Raw genomic sequence first — 12,840 nt, forward strand, 5'->3', positions numbered from 1 at the left:
TAGCTGCTTTAAAGTAAATGAGTGTTGTGGATCGAAGGTGGATCCAAGTGAGGCACCGAATTATTGCTTGTCTTATTAAGAACCCTAAGTCAGCCCCAGTAAGTTCAACTGTTATATACAGTTATAACAAGTAATTTGACACTCTCATAGTGTCCACAAGTGAACCTTGGAGTTAATGTTACCTGTTTGTAGTAAGGGAAAGGTTGACTGTGGAGCTTTTCAGTCAGATGCTTGTGAATCATGTTAATTACAGTTCACTTCTTGTGGTATTTTACGGTTCTACTTGTCATGGTGAAATCACTGATAGTATTTTCATAACTTAGCTTGGGACATCATTCTGTGGTTTGGTGTGGCCCTCCCTAGAGTTTAAAGCCCCAAATATTTTCTTACTGACTTTTCTGCGGTTGTTTTGCAACAGTTGTTCATTTGTCTCTTGTCTACCCCACCGTACTGCTGTTTGGTGTGATGCGGTATAGTCGGAATGTTCAGTAGTACCGCATCTACTCCCTCGCCCGTTTTAAGATTTGCGAGCTGCATCCGCATCAACATATAATCTTAGTATGCAAGTTGTGCAATTTGGTTGTGCCCTGTTTACATTTTATCCATCATGGAAAATCTTTCCCGTGCCGCATGTGATTCTAAAGGACAGCACAGCGCACAACAGTGCATGACCACGATGAAATGAAAAGATATGTATTGTATATTTTTTTAACGGATGTAACCACTGAACTTAAGAGATGATTTGTGTTTTCTGATTTTGAAAGGAACAGTTTTCCATGCCTGGGTAATTATAACATTTGTTATTTGTCATAATTAGTTGGCAGTGGTATGCATCACATGTAAGGATGTTTATGAGGTAAAGTGTTTAAAAGGAAGGAAAATATACTACTGGCCACTAAAATCACTACACCACGAAGATGACATGCTTCAGATGCGAAATTAAATCGACAAGAAGAAGATGCTGTGATACGCAAATGATTAGCTTTTAAGAGTATTCACACAAGGTTGGCGCCGGTGGCAACACCTACAACGTGCTGACATGAGGAAAGCTTCCAACCAATTTCTCATACACAAACAGCAGTTGACCGGTGTTACCTGGTGAAACATTGTTGTGATGCCTCGAGTAAGGAGAAATGCGTACCATCTTGTTTCCGACTTTGATAAAGGTTGTAGCCTATCGTGATTGCGGTTTATTGTATCGCAACAATGCTGCTCGCGTTGGTCGAGATCCAATGACTGTTAGCAGAATATGGAATCGGTGAGGGCAGGAGGGTAATACAGAATGCCGTGCTGGATCCCAATGGCCTCGTATCACTAGTAGTCGAGATGAAAGGCTTCTTATCCGCATGGCTGTAATGGATCGTGTAGCCACGTCTCAATCCCTGAGTCAACAGATGGGGACGTTTGCAAGACAACAACCATTTGCATGAACAGTTTGACGATGTTTGCAGCAGCATGGACTATCAGCTCTGAGACCATGGCTGTGGTTACCCTTGATGCCGCATCACAGACAGGAGCGCCTGTGATGGTGTACTCAGCCACGAACCTGGGTGCATGAATGGCAAAACGTCATTTTTTCGGATGAATCTAGGTTCGGTTTACAGCGTCATGATGGTCGCATCCGTGTTTGGCGACATTGTGGTGAACACACAATGGAAGCGTGTATTCGTCATCGCCATACTGACGTATCACCAGGCATGATGGTATGGGGTGCCATTGGTTACACATCTTGGTCACATCTCGTTCGCATTGACAGCACTTTGAACAGTGGACGTTACATTTCAGATGTGTTACAACCTGTGGCTCTACCCTTCATTCGATCCCTGTGAAACCCTACATTTCAGCAGGACAATGCACGACCGCATGTTGCAGGTCCTATACGGGCCTTTCTGGATACAGAAAATATTCGACTGCTGCCCTGGCCAGCCCATTCTCCAGATCTCTCACCAATTGAAAACGTCTGGTCAATGGTGGCCAAGCAACTGGCTTGTCACAATATGCCAGTCACTACTCTTTATGAACTGTGGTATCGTGTCGAAGCTGCATGGGCAGCTGTACCTGTACACGCCATCCAAGCTCTGTTTGACTCAATGCCTAGGCGTATCAAGGCTGTTATTACGGCCAGAGGTGGTTGTTCTGGGTACTGATTTCTCAGGATCTATGCACCCAAATAGAGTGAAAATGTAATCACATGTCAGTTCTAGTATAATATATTTGTCCAATGAATACCCCTTTACCATCTGCATTTCTTCTTGATATAGCAATTTTAATGGCCAGTAGTGTATTTTGTGGTACGGTGCACATCTTAGAGGCTACGGAGTTTGAGAGTACGTTGATAGTAATCAGATTTTATTTCATTTAAGTTGTTTGAATTAAAAATTTTGTGATCAATATTTTATTGCCTTTAGAGGTCACAGGCCATATCTACGTATATTTTGGTATTGCCATGTTGCGTTAGAATCTTTATTTAACCTTGCATTACGCAATTTGTATTTTTTTCCTCTGCTTAAAAAGGGATTTTGAGTTTTATGTGTTGTAAATTGATTCTGAGAGCTGTTCTTTGATCTGTTAAAATACTTCAGGAACTTTAATTAACAAACTGTATTGAGGATCTTGTTGTTCATGATAACGAACCACTATTACCACTATTAGAGAAATTGTGCCTGCCTGTACTCCTTGAGTTGGTATGTATGTCTTGTGCGAATGCAGTCGGCCATCATTTTCAAACAAACAGTACCTTGATATGTCCAAACACACTATCTGATGCCATTCCTATCTGTAGAGAAGTCATTCGATACACCATTGAAGAGGTAGGCAGAGAAGAGGATCACGCGCACATAACCCATGCCTCAATAAAAGGCAATGGACTGTCACGCCTGATAGTATAGGATGTATTCCACTGTTGCACCAGAGCTGAGGATGATGCAGATCTGTCCTACAATGTCATTCACATAGGTGGGGTGGTGTAACCTGACCCATTTTCTCATGTTCTATGGCCATCCACGAACCATTCTGCACACACTCATTGACCTGTCAAAACAATTTGTCCCACACAATCAGCAATTTCCTGGACAGAAGCATTACATTCTCTCATGCCAATAATGTGCCCTCTTTAAAACTAACTGATCTGATGGTATGGTTGTCGCATATCTATGTGAGGCGTCTTGCACGTCTGTTCAAGTCACACTGATCTGTTACCTTAAGTTTATGGCGACAAAGAGAGTCGCAGGCACATATTACCGGTACATGGTGTTGCGCCACAACATCGATATTGGTCCTGAACACACAAACAGAAATGGTTCAAAAGTTAATCATTTCTGCAGAACATACTAATGAATAAGAACATCCTATCTCTAGTCACAGACAGGCACAACAAAAAGATTCTCACAATTAAAGTTTTTGACCGTTAAGGCCCTCGTCAACAATGGATACTCACACGCACACACACACACACACACCTGTGCAGTCTCAGGCAACTGAAACCACACCGCAAGCAGCAGCACCACTGCATGATGGGAATGGCGACTGGTTTGGGGTAAGGAGGAGGCTGGGGCAGGGAGGACGAGGGATAGTATGGTGGGGATGGCAGACAGTGAATAGCTGCAGGGAAGGGGGGGGGGGGTAGAAGTAGTGGAAAAGGAGATAAATAAAAAGACTGGGTGTGATGGTGGATGATGGCTGTGTATTGCTAGAATGGGAACAGAGAAGACGGGAAGAGTAGGATGTATTGCAGTGAAAGTTCCCACCTGCGCAAATCAGAAAAGCTGGTGTTGCTAGGAAGGATCTATATAGCACAGGTTGTGAAGCAGTCATTGAAATGAAGGATATCATGTTTGGCAGGGTGTTCAGCAACAGGGTGGTCCACTTGTTTCTTGGTCATAGTTTGTCGGTGGCCATGCAAGCGAATAGACAGCTTGTTGGTTGTCAAGTCTACGTAGAATGCAGCACAGTGGATGCAGCTTAGCTTGTAGATGACATGACTTGTTTCACAGGCAGTCCTGCCTTTGATGGGATAGGTGATGTTAGTAACTGGAATGGAGTAGCTGGTGGTGGGAGGATGTATGGGGCAGGTCTTGCGTCTTTGTCTATTACAGAGGTATGAGCAATTAGGCAAAGGATTGGGAGCAGGGGTTGTGTAAGGATGGACAAGTATATTGTGTGGGTTCAGTGGATGGCGGATTACCACTGTGGGAGGAGTGGTAAGAATAGTGGGCAGAACATTTCTCATTTCAGGGCACTACGAGAGGTAATCGACACCCTGGCTGAGAATGTAATTCAGTTGCTCCAGTCCTGGGTGGTACCAAGTTATGAGGGTAATGCTCATCTGTTGCCAGACGGTGGTACTTTGGAAGGTGGTGGGAGACTAGAAAGATAAGGCATGGGAGATTTGTTTCTGTACAAGGTTGGGATGATAATTACAGTCAGTGAAGGCTTCAGTGAGACCCTTGGTATATTTCAAGAGGGACTGCTCGTCACTGTAGATATGACGATTACGGGTGGCTAGGCTGTACAGAGGGGACTTCTTGGTATGCAACGGATGGCAGCTGTCGAAGTGGAGGTATTGCTGGTAGTTAGTAGGTTTGATATGACAGAGGTACTGATGTAGCCATCTTTGAAGTGGAGGTTAACACCTAGGAAGGTGGCTTGTTGGGGTGAGTAGGACCAGGTGGAGAAAATGAGAGAGAAGTTGAGGGTCTGGAGGAATGTGGATAGGATATCCTCACCTTCGTTCCAGATAGCAAAGATGTCACCAATGAATCTGAACCAGGTGAGTGGTTTAGGATTCAGGGTTTTTAGAAGGATTCCTCTAGATGGCCCATGAATGGGTTGGCATATGATGGTGTCATATGGGTGCCCATGGCCATACCACGAATTTGTTTGTAGGTAATGCCTTCAAATGAGAAGTAATTGTGGGTGAGGATATACTTGGTCATGGCGACTAGGAAGGAGGTTGTTGGTTTGGAATCCTTCGGGTGTCGGGAAATAGCAGTAAGGCCATGGGCATTAGGAATGTTAAGTGTACAGGGAGGTGGCATCAATAATGATGAAGAGGGCATTGTGTGGTGCCCTTGCAGTTCAAAACTGTGGTGGAGCCTTTGTCCAGAGGTAGGATTATAAGGTCAGGATAAGTTTATGGACGGTGGACTGCAGTTCTTTCTGCAGATGTAAAATTAGTTTACATGTTGAGGGATGTGGGAAATTATGGGGTGGCAAGGTTCAAGGTTAAGAAATTCTGGATAGTTAACAGTTGGTGCATAGCGATTCCACGTGTTTTATTTATCTCTTTGTTTGTTGTCCTTGGTGTCGATGTACTGCGTTGCTACACTGGCTGAAAAATGGGGTTTGTAATTTGGACACTGACTTCAGCAAATAATGTAGCCGACAGATGCACAGTTGCGTTTCACAGTACTTTAATTTCACTTTTTCACAACACTCCACTAATACACAGTTATATGTGTATGGCCAGTGCACTATTGTTTAAACTTTCCATAAGCCTCATTAATAGTTTGCAGGCGAACATTCACACACTGCTACAATAGTTTACTGTTGGACATCTACGAGCAGAAAAAGCCTAACCACAAAGTTCACAATTCTTGAAGAATAAAAAGGTATGTATGGAGCAGACACTGTCAGTGTTTTAACACACGGCGGCCTATTGGTGTTATTCCACAGTTAATTTGAAGCATTGTTGTTGTTCTAACCAGCACAGGTTACTTGTCAAACTCGTGACCAAAAATTGGGCCCTTATGTACCATCACAAAATAGGTGCTGAAACTAAACATTTTTCGAAGTTAAATTTACAGAAATTACAGTTAAAACTTAACTCATTAAATTCACTGAATACATCAAAAAATTGCATCTTTTTAACAGTTTCTTCTATTACGAGGGTTAAGCCGTATTATTTGTTTAAATCATGAAATTAACAAATATAAGTAGGCAAACAATACTTTAGACAAAACTGTTAATTACTTTGGAATTAATTAAGGGCTGGCATTGCTAACATGTTTTCTAATAGAGCCAAATACATCCTTTAAGATAACTATTAGTTGTTTCTCCGAACGTTTATAATTAGTACAGAATTTATATTTGTTTACATGTCAACAATAGAATTTAATTACTAATTTCACCCTATAACAAAAGATACTAACCAGTAATAGTCAAAATAAATTAGAAATTTCCTTGGACCTGTAAAACTTATCAGTTCCTTGAATTTTGAAGGTTTTACACAATAGCATAGAGCTTCCTATCACTTCAGGAAACAAAACTCGGCCAAAAAAAAAAGTGTTTTTAGAACAGTCTTTCATGCAATGCAACATGTAAACATGTACACTGCATATTTTATGAAAGTATAAATACAAATTCCATCATATACAGCATGGTAGCTTCCAAATTACTCACATTGAAATTGCGATGTGCTTTTGTCAGCCAGTCATAGCTCATCTTACGTGGTCTCACCAGCCAATGACAGTAGGTACTCGGAGCACAAGATATTCATAACACAGAACATGTGATATAGTCAGCTAACAGTAACATGGGTCAAGTAGTGCAAACACATGAACAGGAAAAGTTAATGGTTTAAATTGATATACATACAGTGTAGCTACAAGAAAAGCTAAGCTTTCATGTATAATATTGGTCTGTTTTAGTTTGTGTTACCGTTTAACATGTATCAAACACAAATATAAAAGTAAAATTTTAAATAATGGCATGTATGTATGTTCTTCTGGACTCAAAGTGGGTGGTCCTAAAAGTGTTAATTTTGAATGAGAGTCAAATGCTATGCGATTTAAGAAATTTATCGCACATTCTCACATTTAACATAGTTCATTTTGCATAAAAGGAAATTTACTTTGAAAGTAACACTTCTCAAACCACCGTTCACAATATTTCCCTTTGACCTCTTAGAAATGTAGACAGTTGTAATGTCATCGAAAGCAGTTTGTTGTATTGCATAATCTTCATCCTAACGCTGTCAGTAGACGCTTGTGTGTGCTATGTTTTGTTGTTGTAAAAGGCACATTTTCTTTGCAAGTCAAGTTTTATTTTGGTGTTATTCTCTTGTTATCTTTTTTTTCTGCAGTAGCGGGCTAAGTAATATTCTTTGTTAGAGTATCAGCTCTTACCAGCCAAATTGCAAAAATTTAACTGAAAACTAAAACAATGAAAAAGTCAAGGTGTTCTAAAAAAATTCCTGTTTTTTCCAGATGAAAAAATTCCCAAATTTTCTCATACCTCCCAGTTGTCCCAGGGCATATAAATCGTGTAGGAAGGATAATTTTGGTCTGTGATAGATTCAATGAGACCCTTGGTATATTTGGAGATGGGTCTACTCTGCTCGCTGTTATCAACGTGATGACCACAGATCACTATGCTATAATGAAGGGATGTCTGGGTGTGGAATGGATGCCAGCTGTTGAAGTCGAGGTATTAACAGTGGGTGGTAGGTTTGAAGGGTATGAAGGTACCGATGTACCCAACCTTGGGAGGAAATCAAACAATGGAAAATCCAGGATGGAATGTAGCAGTATTATGAAAATGACAGTAGTGTATCACCGTATAGCGGAGATGCTGAGTAGTAGACAGGAACAACAAAAAGACTGGCTTCAGCTGCCAGAGACAATTGTCATGTGTGTGTGAGCTGCATTTGTGTGTGTGTGTGTGTGTGTGTGTGTGTGTGTGTGTGTGTGTGTGTGTGTCGAAGGTCATGTTCTTGTTGGCTGAAAGCTCACTTTCCGACAGTCTTTTTGTTGTGCCTATGACTCAGCATCTCTGCTATATGGTGAGTAGCAACTATCCTCTTTTGTAATATTGTTACAGTCAAACCTTGAGGAGACACTGACATCAAGGAAAGTGGCCTGCTGAGCTGAGGAGGAGGAGGAGTAGGTGAAATTAATGTTACTGTAATAAAATGGGTCTATGAATGGATCACTTAACTAACAGAAACTAATACAATAAGGATTGAGAAGAGGGGACGAGGAGGAGGAAAAACTCAATTACATGAGTAACCAGTAATATACGATATATTATCTACATGTATGATCAAGAGCTGCACTGAAACAGAAAGAATAATTCTGCAAACATTCTTCTTAGATATATATAGTACTGGAAATATATATGTATGGTAATAATATAATGTCATGTGCCGAGGACCTCCCGTGAGGTAGACTGTTTGCCGGGTGCAAGTCTTTTGATTTGACGCCACTTCGGTGATTTGCGCATCGATGAGGATGAAATGATGATGATTAGGACAACACAACACCCAGTCCCTGAGCAGAGAAAATCTCCAACCCAGCCAGGAATCGAACCCGGGCCCTTAGGATTGACAGTCTGTCGTGCTGACCACTCAGCTACCGGAGGTGGATTATATGTATGGTAAACCTGTGCTAAAACAACAATTATCTCTGAGTGCACTTCCCATCCTTACAAAAAACAATATGGATATTATTAACAAAGTTATACTGTTGGATGACATGTACCCAGTTAAGTATATCATCATTAACATACAGTCTAGCTTCCATTTCTGATATTTTTCATGAGAAATTCTCCTTTTTTGAGAATAGTTTACTATGTATCTATAACAATATACTGTGCCTTCACTCTTAAAATATTTATGTAAACATAGTTTATTAAGTCACTAATGCTACACACTGATCCGGATGGCCATGCATGTTACAACACTGCTTCCGAGTTAGGGTAGTGTGCAGGCCCCAGATTGAATCTGTCCAGTGGATTAATGGTGAGAGTCGACACGCTGGCCAGCCTGAATGTGTTTTTTAGGCAGTTTCCACATCCAACTAGGTGAATACTGGGGTGGTACCAAAGTACTGCCTCAGTTACAATATTGGCAAACATTTAGAAAACCTTCACTCACTTTCACATGAATAACACGACATGCAGACAGTTGGGGTACACACATTCTGTCTGGGTGGTAACATAGTGGCAACAGGAAGGGCATCCAGCCACCCCTTAAATTAACCATGCTGACCCTGCACCATTGTGGGATAAAGACCCAAGAAAAGATTCACTGATGATACAACTGATATCTGTTTTTCTTGGTCACAAGTGTAGAGGACAATATATTTAACAACTGGGTAGATGTCTTTGTATTGTGTTTTTACCTCCTCTCTCCTAAATCTTCATTCCTTCTTCCACATGTCCTCCAATTACTCTTTGCAACAAGTCTCGTGCCCCCATTCAACACTCATTGCCATTCCTTCTTGACCCCACATCAAACTCCCCTTCTCCCTCCTCCTCCTCCTCCTCCTATTTTGTTCCTCAACATGTGCCTCATTATGTACTGAGAGTATATATACAAATGCAGCATTGGATTATATCTTCATTTGTCCTTAGATTACATTTAAATCTTTTGCTGTATATGACCAATGTCAAGTGACAGTGTAGAAATATTGCTACTCAGGGTAATTTATTCAGCAAATATTCCCTTTTACCTTTTGACATTTTGTTCAGTTATAATAGAAACGATATACAGGGTGATTCAAAAAGAATACCACAACTTTAAAAATGCGTATTTAATGAAAGAAACATAATATAACCTTCTGTTATACATCATTACAAAGAGTATTTAAAAAGGTTTTTTTTTCACTCAAAAACAAGTTCAGAGATGTTCAATATGGCCCCCTCCAGACACTCGAGCAATATCAACCCGATACTCCAACTCGTTCCACACTCTCTGTAGCATATCAGGCGTAACAGTTTGGATAGCTGCTGTTATTTCTCGTTTCAAATCATCAATGGTGGCTGGGAGAGGTGGCCGAAACACCATATCCTTAACATACCCCCATAAGAAAAAATCGCAGGGGGTAAGATCAGGGCTTCTTGGAGGCCAGTGATGAAGTGCTCTGTCACGGGCTGCCTGGCGGCCGATCCATCGCCTCGGGTAGTTGACGTTCAGGTAGTTACGGACAGATAAGTGCCAATGTGGTGGCGCTCCATCCTGTTGAAATATGAATTGTTGTGCTTCTTGTTCGAGCTGAGGGAACAGCCAATTCTCTAACATCTCCAGATACTGTAGTCCAGTTACAGTAGCACCTTCGAAGAAAAAGGGACCAAAAACTTTATTGGCTGAAATGGCACAGAAAACGTTCGCCTTAGGCGAGTCACGTTCATACTAAATGAAACTTTATAGCTCCCTTAATTCGCCGACACATAGTGCTTAGCTCTGCCTTTTGTCGTTGCAGAGTTTTAAATTCCTAAAGTTGTGGTATTCTTTTTGAATCACCCTGTATATACAACTTTTCGGAAATCACACACACACACACACACACACACACACACACAAACAAAAGAAGCACTGTCACTGCTCCCCCCTCTGTGAATGACAAAGACAGTGAGGCATACAATACAGAAGTGGAGGAGGAAACGAAATTAAATTTTTTGGGTAGGTTGAGAGGGTACATAATTTATTTCAGTTATCACAAAATTCAGTTAAATTTACAAAAGAACTGGCATTATAAGCCCACTTGTCAGTATGATATGATTTTGCACCCCCCCCCCCCCCCCCCCTCTCTGGCATGGATGCGTGCCCTGACTGGTTGGGAAGGTTGTCATAAGGTCCTTGTATCCTATCCCAAGGCAAGTTTTCCCATGTATGTTGTAACTGGTCCTTGATATACTGGATGTGAAATGGAGCTGACATCCAAGCTGATCCCACATGTTCTATCAAGGAGAGGTGTGAGGTTCTTGCTACTCTTGGGAGTACTTCAAAGCCACATGTTCATAGACACACAAACTATGTGTGTGGATGAGCACTGTTCTGTTGAAGAATACATGACATGATAGGTAACTCATGAGGACACAGGATAGCTGTGACATATTGTTGTGCGATTACAGTTCCCTCAATCCCTACCAGCCGTGATCTGAAGTCATACTCATTGGCTTCCCACACCATGACGCCAGAAAAACATTGGAATAATAGTATATCTCCTCAGGTTACAGCCATACTCACCCATAATGGTCATCCATGGTAGTGCATAACCACAATTCACAGCTGAACACATAATGCCAGTCATCAGCAGTCCGTGTTTCCCAGTCTTGGCACCACTCCAAACACAGCAGTTTGTGTTGCGGTATTAACAGCAGCCTACATGTAGGATGATAATTCCCTAGTCTAGCTGGTGCTAGCCAGTGAGCAATGGTGTGGGATGATGCTGAATGTTGCAATCTTTTACATTCTCAGATGGAAGGTGCAGACTGGAAGGTTTACGGTGTGCTTGATGCACAATATGGTGAGCCTGCCTTGTAGTGGTCAGTCTTAAATGGAAGCTTGACCATGAGTACGCTTGCCCTTCCCATGCAGTCCATTGTCAGTCCAGTGTCACATAAGCACGCCACAGATCTGAACACTGCACAATTTGACCATCCAGCCAAATGGATAGGCCCCTTTCAAATTGTCAGATGCTGATAATGCCACTTCAAACGCATACGTAGCAGCATCACTACGTCCTTCAAAGTGATCACTCAACATTTGATACTATTCATGCTCCCTATACACCCTACCAGGCCTGGTAACAACACTAAAGATGATCAACTCTAACACACTATGGTGGCAATTTTACTGTTTTCAGGGAATTGGAAGGCTTAATCATTTACACATCCACCGATGGTTTTTACCATGTTCTTTGGCCTCTGCCATGTTGGCAGGTTGAACAACATTCACTTTGCACCATATGGCAGTTGTATGTGTGTTTATAAAAATCTATCTTCATCTTTTAATGAAGAACTTTCTTATTGTGGATTTCATAAACTTCATGTTATCAGTGGTCTATGTAAATAACAAAAGAAAATGTGGAGCACATGGTATTATTTATACATTTCATGTACTAATATAAAGATGTCTTTCATATGCTACATTATTAAGCTGCATTGTTTATGTATGTAGGAACATTTATAAACACTTCTTCAATGCTTAATGCTTCAGGGCATTTGACAACAGCAGCTTGTCCTAGCCACCTAATATGACTGACTGTAAATTCTACTATCTAATTTCTATGTGCCTTTAAATATTGTCAAATGCATGATTTTGGTACACTTTTTCGATCAAGTAGCTGAGTTAGTGGGCTTGTCCAAAGGATGAAAATGCTGTCAAATCTAGTCATTGAATACATTAAGTCACAATGCAGCTTTTTGGTGGAACTATATTTCTTTTTTGTAGCCCAGCTTTCAGCAAAACTTGAATTCAAATTAGGATAGAAGCTGAGAAAGAAAGGACTGGCACATGTGGAGCTACCGAAGTTTGTCACAGTATAGTTCCGAGACTCACACTTCGATGGTGGATAAAATTGTTCATAACACAATTGTGTACCCTATTTTGGTTCATATTGTGTACGTGTATGAAAAAATTTATATTAACATATAATTTTCAAAACCAAATATTATTAACAAAGTCAAAACAATTGAACAGAAGAGTATTTTAGCAGGTAAAGTCTTTGGACAAGACTGGAAGCTCACTGAGGGACAGTGTCCTCAAGTAAACTTTGGCAACTGTTTTCATGTTTTACTGACTAGTACAGCTTACTACAGTACTGTACAGCATGAGTATTTGTACACTTTTACTTTTAAGTATTTTGCTGCTTGTCTCCTAAATTCAGAGTTTGGAATGCCTCATCATTTTGAAAACATCTGCAGCACTCTTTCTATTTTTGCTAGGTACCTCTATGCTATGGAGGAATTTTAAAAAAATCCGAAAGGGTGAAAGTACTGTATTTTAGAAATATATGTCAGCTCTACTCTAGTTACTTCTCATTTGGTGACAAGTAATTTGCTACTTCTCTGCCACTATAAATACCGTGAGTAGTTTTTTTAAAGCTATGTCCGTGAGAT

General features: G+C 40.8%; 1 protein-coding gene across 3 annotated transcripts in view; it reads right to left on the reverse strand.

Moving 5' to 3' along the window:
- The window catches only part of LOC124798398, a 136,358-nt gene that overhangs the window by 49,371 nt on the left and 74,147 nt on the right, over positions 1 to 12,840 (reverse strand). The gene's annotated exons all lie outside the window — the stretch shown is intronic.

Source organism: Schistocerca piceifrons, chromosome 5, assembly GCF_021461385.2.
Source record: "Schistocerca piceifrons isolate TAMUIC-IGC-003096 chromosome 5, iqSchPice1.1, whole genome shotgun sequence".
NCBI lineage: Eukaryota > Metazoa > Arthropoda > Insecta > Orthoptera > Acrididae > Schistocerca > Schistocerca piceifrons.